Source organism: Thermobia domestica, chromosome 9 (assembly GCF_964235325.1).
Source record: "Thermobia domestica chromosome 9, izTheDome1.hap1.1, whole genome shotgun sequence".
In the NCBI taxonomy this organism is placed as follows: Eukaryota; Metazoa; Arthropoda; class Insecta; order Zygentoma; family Lepismatidae; genus Thermobia; species Thermobia domestica.
Window position 1 is genome coordinate 178,532,738 of NC_137462.1, and position 14,567 is coordinate 178,547,304.

Here is a 14,567-nt window from a genome sequence, read left to right on the forward strand (position 1 = left end):
TCGAAAACAGATGTTCAAATCTACCCCTCTCTCCCCTATATATATGGGGGTAAGGCATTTATTGTCTCATTTTGAAATTTGAACCTTCAGACTATGTTCGTTGGCCTAATTTATCCCCCCCAATATAGATTATCTAATTCGCACACTGATTATGTGAATAGAAATGTAATATTTTAGGTAAGATACCCTCACTATATTTCAACATGTAGATAACCGGTATGTCGGAGAAATCGTAACAAAACATACCGTTTCTGCTTTATTTCCACTTCGAACACTGCCTACAGTTCTACAAGAGGGAAGTCATATCCGCAATGGTGGTGAAATCGACTTTGCACTCCTCGCCCAAAATCATCCCACTGTTGTGGAGTCTCCAGTGGTGTTTTATTTTCAAGGCATTCTTTAAATAATATACAAATAATAAAGAAAAATTGCCATTGTATAATGCATTCAGTATATGTCTTACACAGTCTTGGGAAGTAACGTAACGCAAGTAACGCGTTACTTGTAACGCGTTACTTTTTAAGTAACGCATTACATTTCTCCAAAGTAACTGTAACGGTAACGCGTTACCTTTTTCGCGTTACATTTCGGATGAGTAACTACAATATATGTATATTAAGTATTTTTCGGAAACAAATGTTTCTTTCCTGCAAGTGAATTTCTCGGAATGGAGCAATGGAGCATGAACGATGTCAGTGACCGACACTCACTCACCGGCACTCAAAGAAATAGATAAGATCATAGCACCACTTCCTGTTTTTGGAAAATGAGGACAGCCTCAGGAAAATCACGTGTACTGATTGCAAGCATCTGGAAGATTTGTCATAGATTTTGACAGCTCCAAGTCCATTTAGTGCGTGAACTACGAGTGCAATTGTGCCGGTAGTCTATATTACTTTGATTGGTGTTGTTTTTATGAAGATGAAGAACGAAAATATTTTACCGTTCAAACATTTGAAAGATACTTCTTAAAAGCTGAAGATGATGGTGGACAAAATTTAAAAGTAAAGTGGTGCCCCGGCGGGAAATATTTATCAACAGCTAGGGTGCCATAATTAACGATATAGAGTAAGGGGTTAATATGAATAAATTGTGTTCTGATGAGCAGGTCTACTTTATTGATTATAGAGTTTGGAACAACTAGCTTTACAAAGCATATATCGATTTTAGAATTACTGGCAAGTTTTGATTCACCTTCAGTTAATGTGTTCTCATTTTATTAGTTGTAGTGTAATGTTTCTCTATATTCTGTATTTTTAATTTTACATAACAACATTGTTATTATCATATAATTAGTTTAACAGAAGAATAATAAGCAATCATTAACGCATATTGATGGGCAAGAGTCGAGCTAAAACTCGACTCAGATTCAAACTCGAGTTTTGAATCGAGTCAAAGGTAATGTTCTCGAGTCGAGTTCCGAGCCGATTCACTGTTTTTCTCGTCGAGTTTCGAGTCGAGTTGAGTTTGATAAATGGTTCGCTCGTTTTAACTCATTTTGAAATCATGGCCTGATTACACTGGAAAGCGAAAGCCATGAGAAATGTAAGCTAAGCAGTAATATGGAATACTTTTAATGTTGCTCACGAGAGGGAACACTGCTCGCATCTCTTCTCGTCTCGATATCGAGACCACAAGAGATTTTTTATAACAAGCATGAACTGAGTCGAAATTCTACTGTGGATTCCTATCTTCTTTGAAACAATATGAGGCAGTATTGTATATATATATATATATATATATATATATATATATATATATATATATATATATATATGTGTGTGTGTGTGTGTGTGTGTGTGTGTGTGTGTGTGGTCAGATAGGGTAAGGGAGCAAGAAATTTCTGTTGAGCGCGTCATCACAGAAAGAAAGCTTAGCTTACCCGCCCTATTTCCTTCACTTCTGTGGTTCTTAAGTAGGAGAATTGATTTTTTTTTTCACTCGCAAAAAACATTGATTACATTGTACGTAAAGGCAGGCGTTTAAACTTTAAAGGGCTGCTCTGTGAGACAGACATTCGCTAGAAAGAGAAAAGCCAGAGCACGTAAACAGAGAGTAACATTAAGGAACGTGATTTTACTGTTGCAAAATCTCCCGTAGATATTGATCACGATTGCAGACTCCATCTCAAAATAACTATATTTTTTCAGTTTCCTCATTCGTACACAGGAATAAATATTCTCAACTGTTTTTCTTCATTATTTTTTCTTTCTAATTGGTAATGCGCATTACATTGTAACTTCATTATAGTGATATCCCCAGCGTTTGTTACGACATGATCGTTTTAATAATTTTTTATGTCATTTATTATCAAAGATCATTCATTTAGTTTCAAAATGACAGTTAAGTCAACATTAAAAATATTCTTGATAGTTGTGTAACTTATCGTTACGTATCCGACTCCTTTGGTCAACGACTCGATGTTAATGGATGTTTCTAGACACATTTAAGATTAATTTAGTGATACATCGTGAAGCAAAGGAATTGCAAACCCCTGGAATACAGGTGTTACTCAAGTTGCAATTCTCTTATCTAGAAACTAAAAAAGACTTACCAATTTTAATAAGTGCTATTTTATATTCCATGCTCTGTGAACTGAAATTGGATTGGGAGCAGGTTTGGAGACAATACATGAATAGTACTTTTTCAGTTAACGCTCTAATCTAGTCCAGTCCAGGGACTTATTCAGTAACAGCCGTGGTAAAATTTGTGGATAGCAACGCAACGTGATGTTACGAAAAATCATAACTTGTGCTGATTATTTAAAGATAAAACGCAAATTTTACGTTGGTATGATGCAAACTGATACGTAATGGAACCCTTAGTTATATTATAATTCTAAATACATGTTGCAAATTTATTCCGTCTTGATTAAAGCATATTCTATCTTAGCTTTTAAGTACATTGGCTTTTGCACCCAAGCTTTCGGCCAGATGTAGACTATTGGTTAATATCGTCCTTAATAGAAAGTTTTAATTGTTTACATCTTAATATTTTATTGTTTTGATCTTGCTTACCAACCACTAAACTCCATACTATGTTTTTCATGCAATTCTGCAAAATCTTCGTTATACAATACAATCTCACAGGTAGCTAACTAAGTCTACTAGCGTTAGATTGGCAAATGATGACGCACGTAGCGACTACTATTAGCGAGTGCTTACATTTAGGTATTAGTGTGAAGCACTGAGACATTTGCCTTGCTCCATCATAAAGTATTTTCATATTGTCCCTTTTATTGCAGCCATTGGCCTTGTTAGTCCATAAATATTGGGAATATGCTTCATTTCGAGCCATGGTTTGGTTTGACTTAACTTTTTAGAAGGAATTTATCGTCCCTCATGTAGTTAAAAAAATCGTAAGTATACAATATACAGGTGGGGGATCCAGGAGGTTGGGAAATATATCCCTCATATTCAAAATAGTGGATTATAATGTCAGAAAATACTCTAAGAAAACAATATGTTCTAAAAAAAAAATATCACTCAAAAGTAAAATTGTAGGTTTGCCTAGAAAATTATTGGGTGGGACGTCACCCGTCCTCCCGCTCTAAAGACGCCCGTGTCTAGAATCAACATTTTAAACAAGTTTATCTGAGAATTCATTACAGCGTGACACTCAAACTTGATCGTACGGAAGGTTGTTCGATTTATATCGAGCCGATTTTGAAGAGTACTCGCTTTACAAGTAGTCTAGACATATGGGCCTTATGGAGAGTCGTTTTGACGTATGATTAGCGCATACTGAAAGCATGACCACTACAGGAAACATATGTTAGTCGAACTCTTTAGTATCGCACTAATCATGCTTCAGAACGACTTTGCATAAGGTCCTATATTTTTCAGCGTATATAAAAAAAAGTCCAATAAAATAAACCTTGAATGTGTACAATGATGAATTTATTCAATTTTGATGTTACGTATAACATTTAACATTTGATGCCATGCTATCTTTATTACTACTTTTATTAAAATACGAAATGCTGCTGAAAAGTTAGTAGCCCAACCCAAAGACAGTGCATGCGGAACGATGTAATTTTATAGTTATTCTACATACCCTCCTCAAAAATCTTCACAGTTACATGGTGCTCCAACTTTTGCAGATTAGTTTAAAATAAATAATAATACTGAAAATTCCTCGCATCATTGTTCTATAGCACTAATCACCTTTTTATTAGATCCAAAGATGCATCCTTTCCACTGTTCTTGAGTATGTGGAATAAACAATAATCTTATGGAACTACATCAGGAGAATAATGGGATGATCTACACATTGAAACCCTAGATCATGCAAGGTAGTTACATTTGCAATGCTCAAAGGATAAGGCATTGTTCTAAAGGAACAGAATGTCATTTTTCAATTTTCTTGCCGTTGCGAATTCAATCTGTGTTCAAGTTTTATGAGTAATGAAAAGTAATATTCTATTAAATGTCTGACCCTTGGGTAGGTTGTCCTAGAAGAACATTGCAAACACTTCCCAGTCGACTTCTGTCTCCTGAACTTCTTGGGAAGAAGGGAACTTGAGGGGAACTGAGTACGATCCAAACTGCGTACGACCGAAACTGAAACCGGCGTAGGATCCAAAACAGGTATGGTCATATGATCGAACAATAAAGAAACAATTTTTTTTATAATCACAGACTATTAAGTAATAATATTTTTTTTAAGTTATATAAAGAAAAACCCTATACAGTTATGTAGGACCAAAACTGCGTAGGATCCAAATTGAGTAGGACCCAAACTGCATAGAAACGAAACTGACAAATAAAATAGTGGCAAATATAATTAAATAATCATACAGGGGTGTAACCAGGAAGTTTTTCTTGGGGGGGACTATGACTTATTCAGGAGGGCTGGAAAAACTAACCGAAAGTCTTGTCTCAGCAGGGGCGTCGTTAAAAGGAAGAAAGGGGGAGCCTCCCCCAAAAGTTACCAACTTCTGATCAAGTTAGTAAATGCCTTGTTCAGAAGATTGTCGTTACGTTCAATTGACTTGCTTAGCTTAAAATTTTGTTATTATTATTATTAAGTATTCTGCCTTTCGGCATTTCCTGGGACTAATGAGGATTTTTTTTTTTTTTTTTAATTTTAGATTTTGGCCTGGAAATGTTTCTTCCACTTTTGTCGATCTTCAGCTTCCTCTTTTAACTCCCAATATTTTATTCTATCTTTCAAATCATCAATCAGCTCTGTTCTTTTTCTTCCTATTCCTCGCTTCCCTTCCATCTTTCCTTCTATGGCGGTGTGTAGAAGACAATTTCTTCGCAAGATGTGTCCAATCCAATTGGCTTTTCTACGAAGGATGGTGGCTAGAAGTGTCCTCTTTTCTTCTATCCATTTTAAAACATCTTCGTTTGTTGCTCTCTCTGTCCATTTTATCTTCTCCATCTTCCTACAACACCACATTTCGAAGCTCTCCAAATATTTCCTCTCTAACTTCCGTAATGTCCAAGTCTGAACCATACAACCCAATGCTCCATATATAGCACTTGACCAACTTCTTCTTAAGTCCAATATTGAGCCTGCTAGTTAAGAGTGATCTTTTCTTATTGAATGCTTCTTTAGCTATGACAATTCTTGACCTGATTCCTTTGGTGCAGTAAGCGTCTCTCGTCAAAAGACTTTCTAGATACTTGAAATTATCGACCTCTTCAAGTTCACTTTGTTCTACTCTGATCCGTAAGGGCGATATTCTCATGACTTTCGACTTTTCGATTTTAATTTCCATTCCATACAGTTTTTCGGTGTCAACTATTTTGTCAATCATCTCCTGTAGTCCTCCTTCGGTTTTAGCTATTATAACCGTAACATCTGCATACCTGATCTTGTTAATGATCTGCCCTCCAATCTTGAAATCTCCAATTCCCATTAATGTTTCCTTTATTAAACATTCACTGTAAATGTTGAATAATTGGGGCGACAAACTACATCCTTGACTGACTTCTCTTCAAATCTCCACACTATTGGTTTCTCCTTCATTCAAGCGCTTCACTCGCTGTCCTGTGTACAGGTTTTGAATTAGTCGTCGATCTCTCCAGCTGACTTCGATTTCTTTAAATATTTTCAGAAGTTAAAATTTTCTTAGTTACCTAATTGCTGTGAATTGTCACTTCTTTTATACTTTACAGGTGGCACAATTGAAGGTTTACGTAACTAGTCTAGGCTTTCGCTAGGCTGGGCTTCGTCCCAAATCTACCAATTTCTAAAAGCTAGCAAATTAAAATGCCTTATTGGCAATATTTACTTAGAAGAATGCCGCTACGTTCAGCTGACTTACTTGGCTTAACATTTACTTAGTTACCTAGTTGCTGTGAATTATTACTTCTTTTATGGACTTCGCAGTTGCGTAATTAGTCCAGGTTTTTGCTAGGTGGGGCTTCGTCCCAAATTTACCAACTTCTGACCAAGTTGGAAAATTAAAATGCGTTGTTGTCAATATTTACTTAAATTACCATTACTTTTAATTGACTTACTTGGCTTAGCATTTTCTTACTTACTCAGATGCTGTGATTTTCAATTTCTTTATGAACTTGGCAGTTGGTACAGTTGAATGTTTATGTAATTATTCTAGTTTTAAGTAGGTGGGAATTTGTCGCCAGATACAAAATTTCCTCATCCTACGGCCTCGCACCTCATAAACCTACAAACATACCAAACTTCCTAGTTTTTATTCCGATTTCAATTACGGTACCTAAAATATGAGATTTTATACATCCAAAGAGTCTATTTAAATCAAGGATGTTATAAAATAGAGGATCTGCCCCTACGTATCTTCATCATATGAACTCAATGAAGCCAAAAAACAACCGAGCATCATCTGAGCCGGAATGTCTGATTGGCTACTCTCGTTTCCGCCATGCTTGTTGGCTCGAAACATTGCAATCTTAGTGGCGCGGAGTAGGCAGAGTAGGTGTGGCGAAGCTGTGACGTATGGCTTCACGATTTTGTTGTATGGGCAGATCCTCTATTTTATAACATCCTTGATTTAAATTACACAGTTTTTTTTGGGGGGGAGGTCTCTTTAAAGCTGCTAAAAATGGAAAATATTCACTTTTGGGAATTTTCTATATAGTTCCAGGAGACTACAAACTTTGCCAAATTTAATCGTTGTAGTCCTACTGGAAGTACCTAATCATTTTTGGGTGTAGAAAATGTTCCATAAACACCTTGGGATGCTTTAAATGAAATAACATGGAATTATTTTCAGTTCGCCATAAAACACTAAAGTTTTAAACTGTTATTTTATTTATTTATTGCAATTTTCATAGACAACCGTATCCAGACCCTACAATACCAAATTTTAATTGTTTTTTTAAATTCCAATTTGTGACCCCTGTGGCATAGTCGCTAACGCTCGCGCCGAAGGCAAGAGCGGTGCTGGGTTCGATTCCCAGTAGGGCCACTAGGTCGAAAAGGTGTATAGCTTTTTCAGGCCAGCTATACCGAGTGAGGTTTTTCCTGGCTTTTCCTCACTCACATCAGGCAAATGCCGGGATGGTAGGTATACCTCAAGATTACTAGAGAACAGGTTGCCTCGAAACACTTCGGTTTTCGTTCGGAGGGAGTCGGTGAAGATCGTAAATACGTCACATGGAGACCCACGCTTTGAAGACACATGAGGGGTGCGAGAGAATGTTAATTGTGTGACAAGTGCTTTGCAAATCTTTCTTTGTGTGTGTGTGTGTGTGTGTGTGTGTGTGTGTGTGTGTGTGTGTGTGTGTGTGTGTGTGTGTGTGTTCGAAAGGAAATTTTATTTGATTCTATATCGTAAGCTAACAGGTTTTTTTTTCAGCTGTTCGTGTTAGTGAAAACTTGGGCCATTTTCTTGGTTATTTCATTTTTACAGTGTAGTGTTTTTAGTTGTGTTATATTTATTTATTATTATTATAGTTTTTCCTGGAATGAATCTGTTATATTCATATTTGGAATTTAGTGCATCGAATGTAAAGTGATTTTTAAATATATACTTCTGTGGTGATGTAAAAATTTAGTTTTTAATTAGTTGCATTCTATAGTACTTGCAAAAGTTTTTAATATGCCGGGCACAAGGTGTACTGTCGCAGTATGCAACATAGTTTAGTGAAAACGAAAAAAGACGATCTTAAAAACATGTCAAATATTTTAGATTCCCCGTAGATGCAGAACTACGAAGACAGTGGGTTCAACGTTGTAGGCGTGATGGCAAGTGGAATCCAGATTTGTGTAGAGTGTGTTCGGAGCATTTTGTTTTCAGTGACTTCGAAAAAGATCTAAAAAACGAATTATTAGGGCTGCCTGTCGTCATGAAACTAAAAAAGGACGCCGTACCTTCAGTTAATTTGGGGTAAGTTAAAGATGTACATAAAGAAAAACAATTTGAAGACCGCGCGGAAAGAAAAGCAATAAGAGACAATAGAAAAGTTGTAGCAACTTTACTGCAGTCCAGGGAAGAAATAGACTCTCTATATGCTTCTATGGTTAATACAGAAGAAACTACAGCAGATGATTCCTCTATTTTCCTTCAAAAACAAATAGATGAATTAAAACATCAACTTTTACAGGAGAAAATGAATAACAAAATATTAAAAAGTAAACTTGAAACAACAGAAAGGAAGAACAGCACTTTCAGATTTGCGAAAAGAACTCCTTCAATATAGAAGTAAAAATAATTCTCTTCGCGTGGTTCATGAGAAGCTTGTATCGGGACTGAGAGGGATTTTTACTGATAACCAAATTAAGATGCTAACAAATAAACAAAAGCGTATTAGGTGGACTGATGAAGACATTTCTGTAGCCTTTACGCTAAGGTACCTAGGCAAAAAAAAAAAAAAAAAACGTACGTATACCTTAGACAAAAACTACACTATCCACTACCTGGACTGTCAACTTTACAGAAATGGGCTTCAAAAATCGATATGAGAAGCGAGAATGGTATATTGGAACATATTATATGTATGATGAAAGTAGCTGGATTAAATTATAAAGATACTGAAAAACTTACAGTTCTAGAGTTTGACGAGATGAAAGTTAAAAGCGCTTATGAGTACGACCAGTTGAAAGATGAAATTATAGGTCCTTATTCAAGAATGCAAACTGTAATGGCCAGAGGTTTGTTCAAAAATTGGAAACAATTAGTCTATGTGAAATTTGATCAAAATATGTCTAAAAGTATTCTCGACAATTTAATTCTTCGGGCTGTCAGATATAGGCTACAGAGTCATAGCATGTGTGTGCGATATGGGTGGAGCTAATCAAGGTTTATGGAAGGAATACGGGTTAAGCATTGAACGAACTTGGGCTTATAATACAAGAACACAGGAAAAAATATACTTTTTCGCAGATGTACCGCACGTATTAAAATTAATTCGGAATTGGTTTCTGGATACAGTTTTCATCTTTCCTGATGGCAGTTATGTGACCAAAGACCCAGTAGATGCGCTTATCCAGTGTGATAGTCATGAAATTAAAACTTGTTATAAATTAACTGAAAATCACATAAATTGTGAAGGTACGGAGAGGATGAATGTAAGAATAGCCGCAGAATTGATGTCGCACACTGTTGCAGCAGCTCTTCATCACTTTAAACCTGGAGATGATCCTCAGTTGGCTGAGAACACTGCAAATTTTATTGGAACCGTTAATGATTGGTTTGATATTATGAACACGTATGTTCCATCAGCTTCAGATCTGCCAACTAAAAAGGGATACGGAATCCGGCTAGAAGAACAAAATGCTGCATTAGATAAAATGTATAATACAATTAGTAGTATGTTGTGTCGAGGCAAAAAGAGCATGCAAGTGTTTCAAACAGCCATTCTTGTGTCCATTATATCCCTGAAACATCTTCTCTCATGTGTTCGAAGCATGGGAATGAAGTATGTTCTAACACATCGTTTAAATCAGGACTCTTTGGAAAATATGTTTTCGCAGACTCGTTCCCATGGAGGACTCTATGATCATCCTACAGCTTCAAATGCATTAAATAGAATTAGAATGATTATTTTAGGCAAAAATCCTGGCGTACTGGAAACTAACAAGAACACAAATACTGTCGAAAATGAAGAATTTATTTCAAGCAAATTTCTTAAAAAAATGTGGTGTTGTATATACTGATGAAATGCTGAAGACAATGACCAAAGACGAAGATGTTCTTAAGTTAAGTGAAATGTGCGATATTGAGACAAAATCAGCAATGGAAGAAGATGGACTGGAGTATATAGCAGGTTGACTTGCAAAAAAATACAAAAAACACACCCTCATTTAAGTCAACAATACAATAAAAATGTTCCCGTTCATCACTCTTCACCATCATGGATTCAAAACTTGTCTCATGGCCATCTCACACAGCCCACTGAAGAATGGCTTTCGTGTGTAAAGATATGGAAAAACAGTTTTCATTGTACCATGGAAGAACAGTGCGCAGGGGAAAAGATAGCATGAAATGTCTGAAGGGAATTATTTGTGGGAGTAGTGCTAACATGGATTCTGCAATAGTGACTACATTTGTGCGAATGAAAACATTTGCCAGAATTAAGTTTTTGAATAGTTTGGCAAGACAGAAAAATGTTAAGGTTTTTGTAAAAAGAGACGGAAGCTCCCAGGACAAACGGAAGAAAAAGATCAGGAAACTTGTCCAATGAGGTAAGATTTCTAACAATATATTATCGTAGAACACAAATATTATAAATTAATTTTTCGATCATTATTCTCTGTAGTAAATCACATACACTTAAGTTTGATTCTGCATGCAAGCAACAAAAAAGTATTTTAATATATAACGTTAATTCAGTATAGGATTTCTCACGCGAAGACCCTCTTCCTTATTCTTAAGCGTTAAAAGAGCAGACGACAAATTTTTTTGCGCGCTTCATGGGTCCTCGGGTGATGTCATTCCGAAACAGCCTATGACAGTGCAGCATGGATAAGAGGCAACCTGTTCTCTCTAGTAACCTTGGGTATACCTCACATATAGGCCCCACGCCGCTTCCCCTCCTCATTCCTTTCTTTCCTTTCCCTCCCCGGATCCTGTGCTCGCCGAGAGACGTCATTCAAACGTGACGAACTTAGGCTGTCGATGCCGCTAACGCCATAAAATTGTTTAAATATATAATATATAAAACTATATGAACTGACAGAAAATAACGCATACTTCTGGTTAACGTGGAAACTTCAAATTTGGCATGTTTGTTCATTTCCGGAAATGACGGGCCGAAAAAAGTGCCAAAAGTGAACATTTTTGGTTTTCAGAAGGTCTAATGGGAAGGAGAAAATTTCCTCCTCTATTCTTATGGATGTTTTTCTAGACATAAAATCTTATGTTTTAGGTAGCTACCTGGAATTGGAATTAAAAGTTCAAAGTCGGTATCCTTGTACGTTTCCGATAGCATCATAGATGTAAATCATCAATAATAATAATAATAATAATAATAATAATAATAATAATAATAATAATAATAATAATAATAATAAATTTATTGAGGTTTTATGGGCAACTGAAAAATTGTAGCATTCCGGGATTAACCCACAGGAAAAATCCGAAGAGTGAATATTTTGTGTTTTTAGGGATCTAATGGGAAGGAGAAAATATTCCCCATGTTATTCTTAAGAGAGATGTTTTGGCCACCAAATTATTGGACACTTCGAGTATAGGAATGGGCACGAATCGAGCTAAAACTTGACTCGACTCGAGACTCGAAGCGAATTCAAGGCGAGCTTCGAGTCGAGTCAAAGGAAATTTTCTCGAGTCGAGTTCCGAGTCGAGTCACTGTTTTGAGATCGAGTTTCGAGTCGAATCGAGTTTGATAAATTGCTCGCTCGTTTAGCTCGTTTTCACTCGTTTTGAAATCCTTGCTTGATTAGACTGGAAAGCGAAAGCTATGAGAAATGTAAGGAGTACTATAGAATATATTTAGTGTTGCTCACGAGATGGGAGACTGCTCGCATCTCGATTAACAAGACGACAATGAATTTTTATAACGAGACAGCCTCTACAGAATATGAACAGTATATACAGTATATAAGTATATACTGTAGTTCTTACTACTAAGGCTGTGGCTGAGACCTGCACGATCGAAGTTTTGAGCAGAAGCAGAAGTCCAACCTCGGTAGTGATGTTAACCGGCTCAGCTCGGTTCAATCGAGCCCGTTCGGTTGAGATGAGGCACCGACTCGGCTCAGGGGGGCTATCGGCTCGGTTGAGGTAAGCCATCAGCTCAGTTTGTTTCCGCTCGAGCCGGCTGGGTTGGGTGAGCTGTTGACTCGGCTCGATAGTGAATCAGCTGTTCACGAAAGTTTTCGAGCCGTTCAAAACCCTAAACCCTGGCCGAGCAGTTTTGAACATGTTTGGCGGGCGCCTTCTAATTTGTAACGATTTTTGGTCCGAGCCTGGATACTTGCTCCTTCGGAACTCAAACCCAGAACCTAGTGAACGATGTTCTTACCTCCTAGACTTCACGACTACCAAGATCAGTAGTCAACTAGTTTTTAGTATTGAGATACAAATCGCCTATCTTTCATGTTTATACACGGTGGTGTAATAATAATAATAATAATAATAATAATAATAATAATAATAATAATAATAATAATAATTTGTAGTAGTAGGAAGTATCATTGGTAATAATTATATTGTCTATGTAGGATACCTGAAGAAAGTACTCGAAACTACACACAGCATTGTGCTCAATTTGGCTCGACTCTATTCGAAATTCGAATCAAATTCGAGTCGAGCTACAGGAAATTTTTCGAGCCGAGTTCTCGAGTCGAGTTCAAAGATGTCTGTTTCGAATCGAGTCGAGTTTCAATGACAACTCGCTCGTGCCCATCCCTATTCGAGTAGGATCCCAATGGTCAGCTTTCGCATCACTGTATTATTCCGGGTCTAACCCAGAAGAAAATTCCGAATATTTTCAGTTTTTAAGGGGTCTAATGGGGAGGAGAAAATTTTTCCCATATTATTCTTATGGAAGATTTTCTCGACCTACAATCTTATGTTTTAGGTACTTAGAATTGGAATTAGTACTTGAAAGTTGGTATCCTTGTACGTTTCCAATAGCATCATCCAAGTAAATTACAAAAAAAAAAAAAAAAAAAAAAAAACCTATTGAGATTTATGGGAAACTGAACAATCTTTCCCATGATATTCAAATGGGATATGATTTGGCCCCCAAAATTATTGGGCAGTTCGCGTACGACCCCAATGGTCAGCTTTGGCATGATTTAGATGTCTGGGACTAACCCACAGAAAAATTCTGAAAAGTGATTATTTTCAGTTTTTAGGGAGTCTAATGAGAAGGAGTTTAAGGAGGAGGAAACAACTTCATGTTATTTGAATGGATGTTTCCTTGAGACATAAGGTATCATGATTGAAATGGGAATAGGAATTTAAAATTCGGTATGGTTGTAGGCTCATGAGGTGCGAGACCGTAGGCTGAGCAAATTTTGGATTTGGCGACGAAGTCCCACCTAGCCAAAACTAGTCTAATTACATAAACCTTCAACTGTGCCAACCCAAGTCCATAAAAGAATTGATAGTTCACAGCAACTGGGTAACTAACAAAATGCTAAACCATGAAAGTCAATTGAACGTGACGACAGTCTTCTAAGTAGGCCTAATAACTGCCAACTAGGCATTTTAATTTGCCAACTTGTTCAGCAGTTGGTAAATCTGGGACGAAACCCCACCTAGCCAAAAACCTAGACTAATTACATAAATCTTCAATTGTGTCAACTGCCAAGTCCGTAAAAGAATTGACAATTCACAACAACTGGGTACTAAGAAAATGCCAACTCGCTAAGAAGTCGGTGACTTTGGGAGGGGATGCACCCCCTTTCCCCTCTCAGTGACGCCCCTGGTTGTATGCCGTGTGGATCCTACGCAGTTTTGACCCTACGCAGTTTCGGTTGTAAAGAGTCCATGAATATAACCCTAATTGATAGCTGAACAGGTTAAACAAATTAAAGAGATAATAAAAAAATATTTTTTTGAGCACGTGATTCAAACAAATTATTTCAGGGCAACGGCGTAGAATCAATACTACGTAGGATCCAAACTGCATAGAATCGATACTGCGTAGGATCCAAACAGGTTTTGAGCTGAATTTTTTGTTCCTACGCAGTTTGGATCCTACGCCGCATTCCCAACTTGAGTGCTACCACCCCATTATCTATTGTTTCGTTCCAGGATAGTAGTGGTACAACCATATTTCATCCATGATTACTGTCCGTGACAGAAATTGGTCGATTTTGTAGTCAAAATGGGAGATGACCTCCCTTGATGCCCTCAGGCTTTTGATATACTGCTAAATTTTTGGAAACTCATTTTTGCCGAGATTATACGCATGTCGAAGTCATTATGAATCAGGGCCGCCCACAAGGGGGATGTATGGCGCAAGCTGCGCCATTGAGAAAAATTTTGGGGGGGATTTTACTCTACTTTCGAACTAGAAATTTTACTGTCGGAATAGCATTAAAACACGATTTTGAGAAGCTAATTTTCAAAAATTTTCCGGGGTGAACCCCCGTACCCCCTGCTTCGATACTCGATGAATGAAGTACCGCGCAAGTAGCCGTATGAAAGGAAAGGTTGG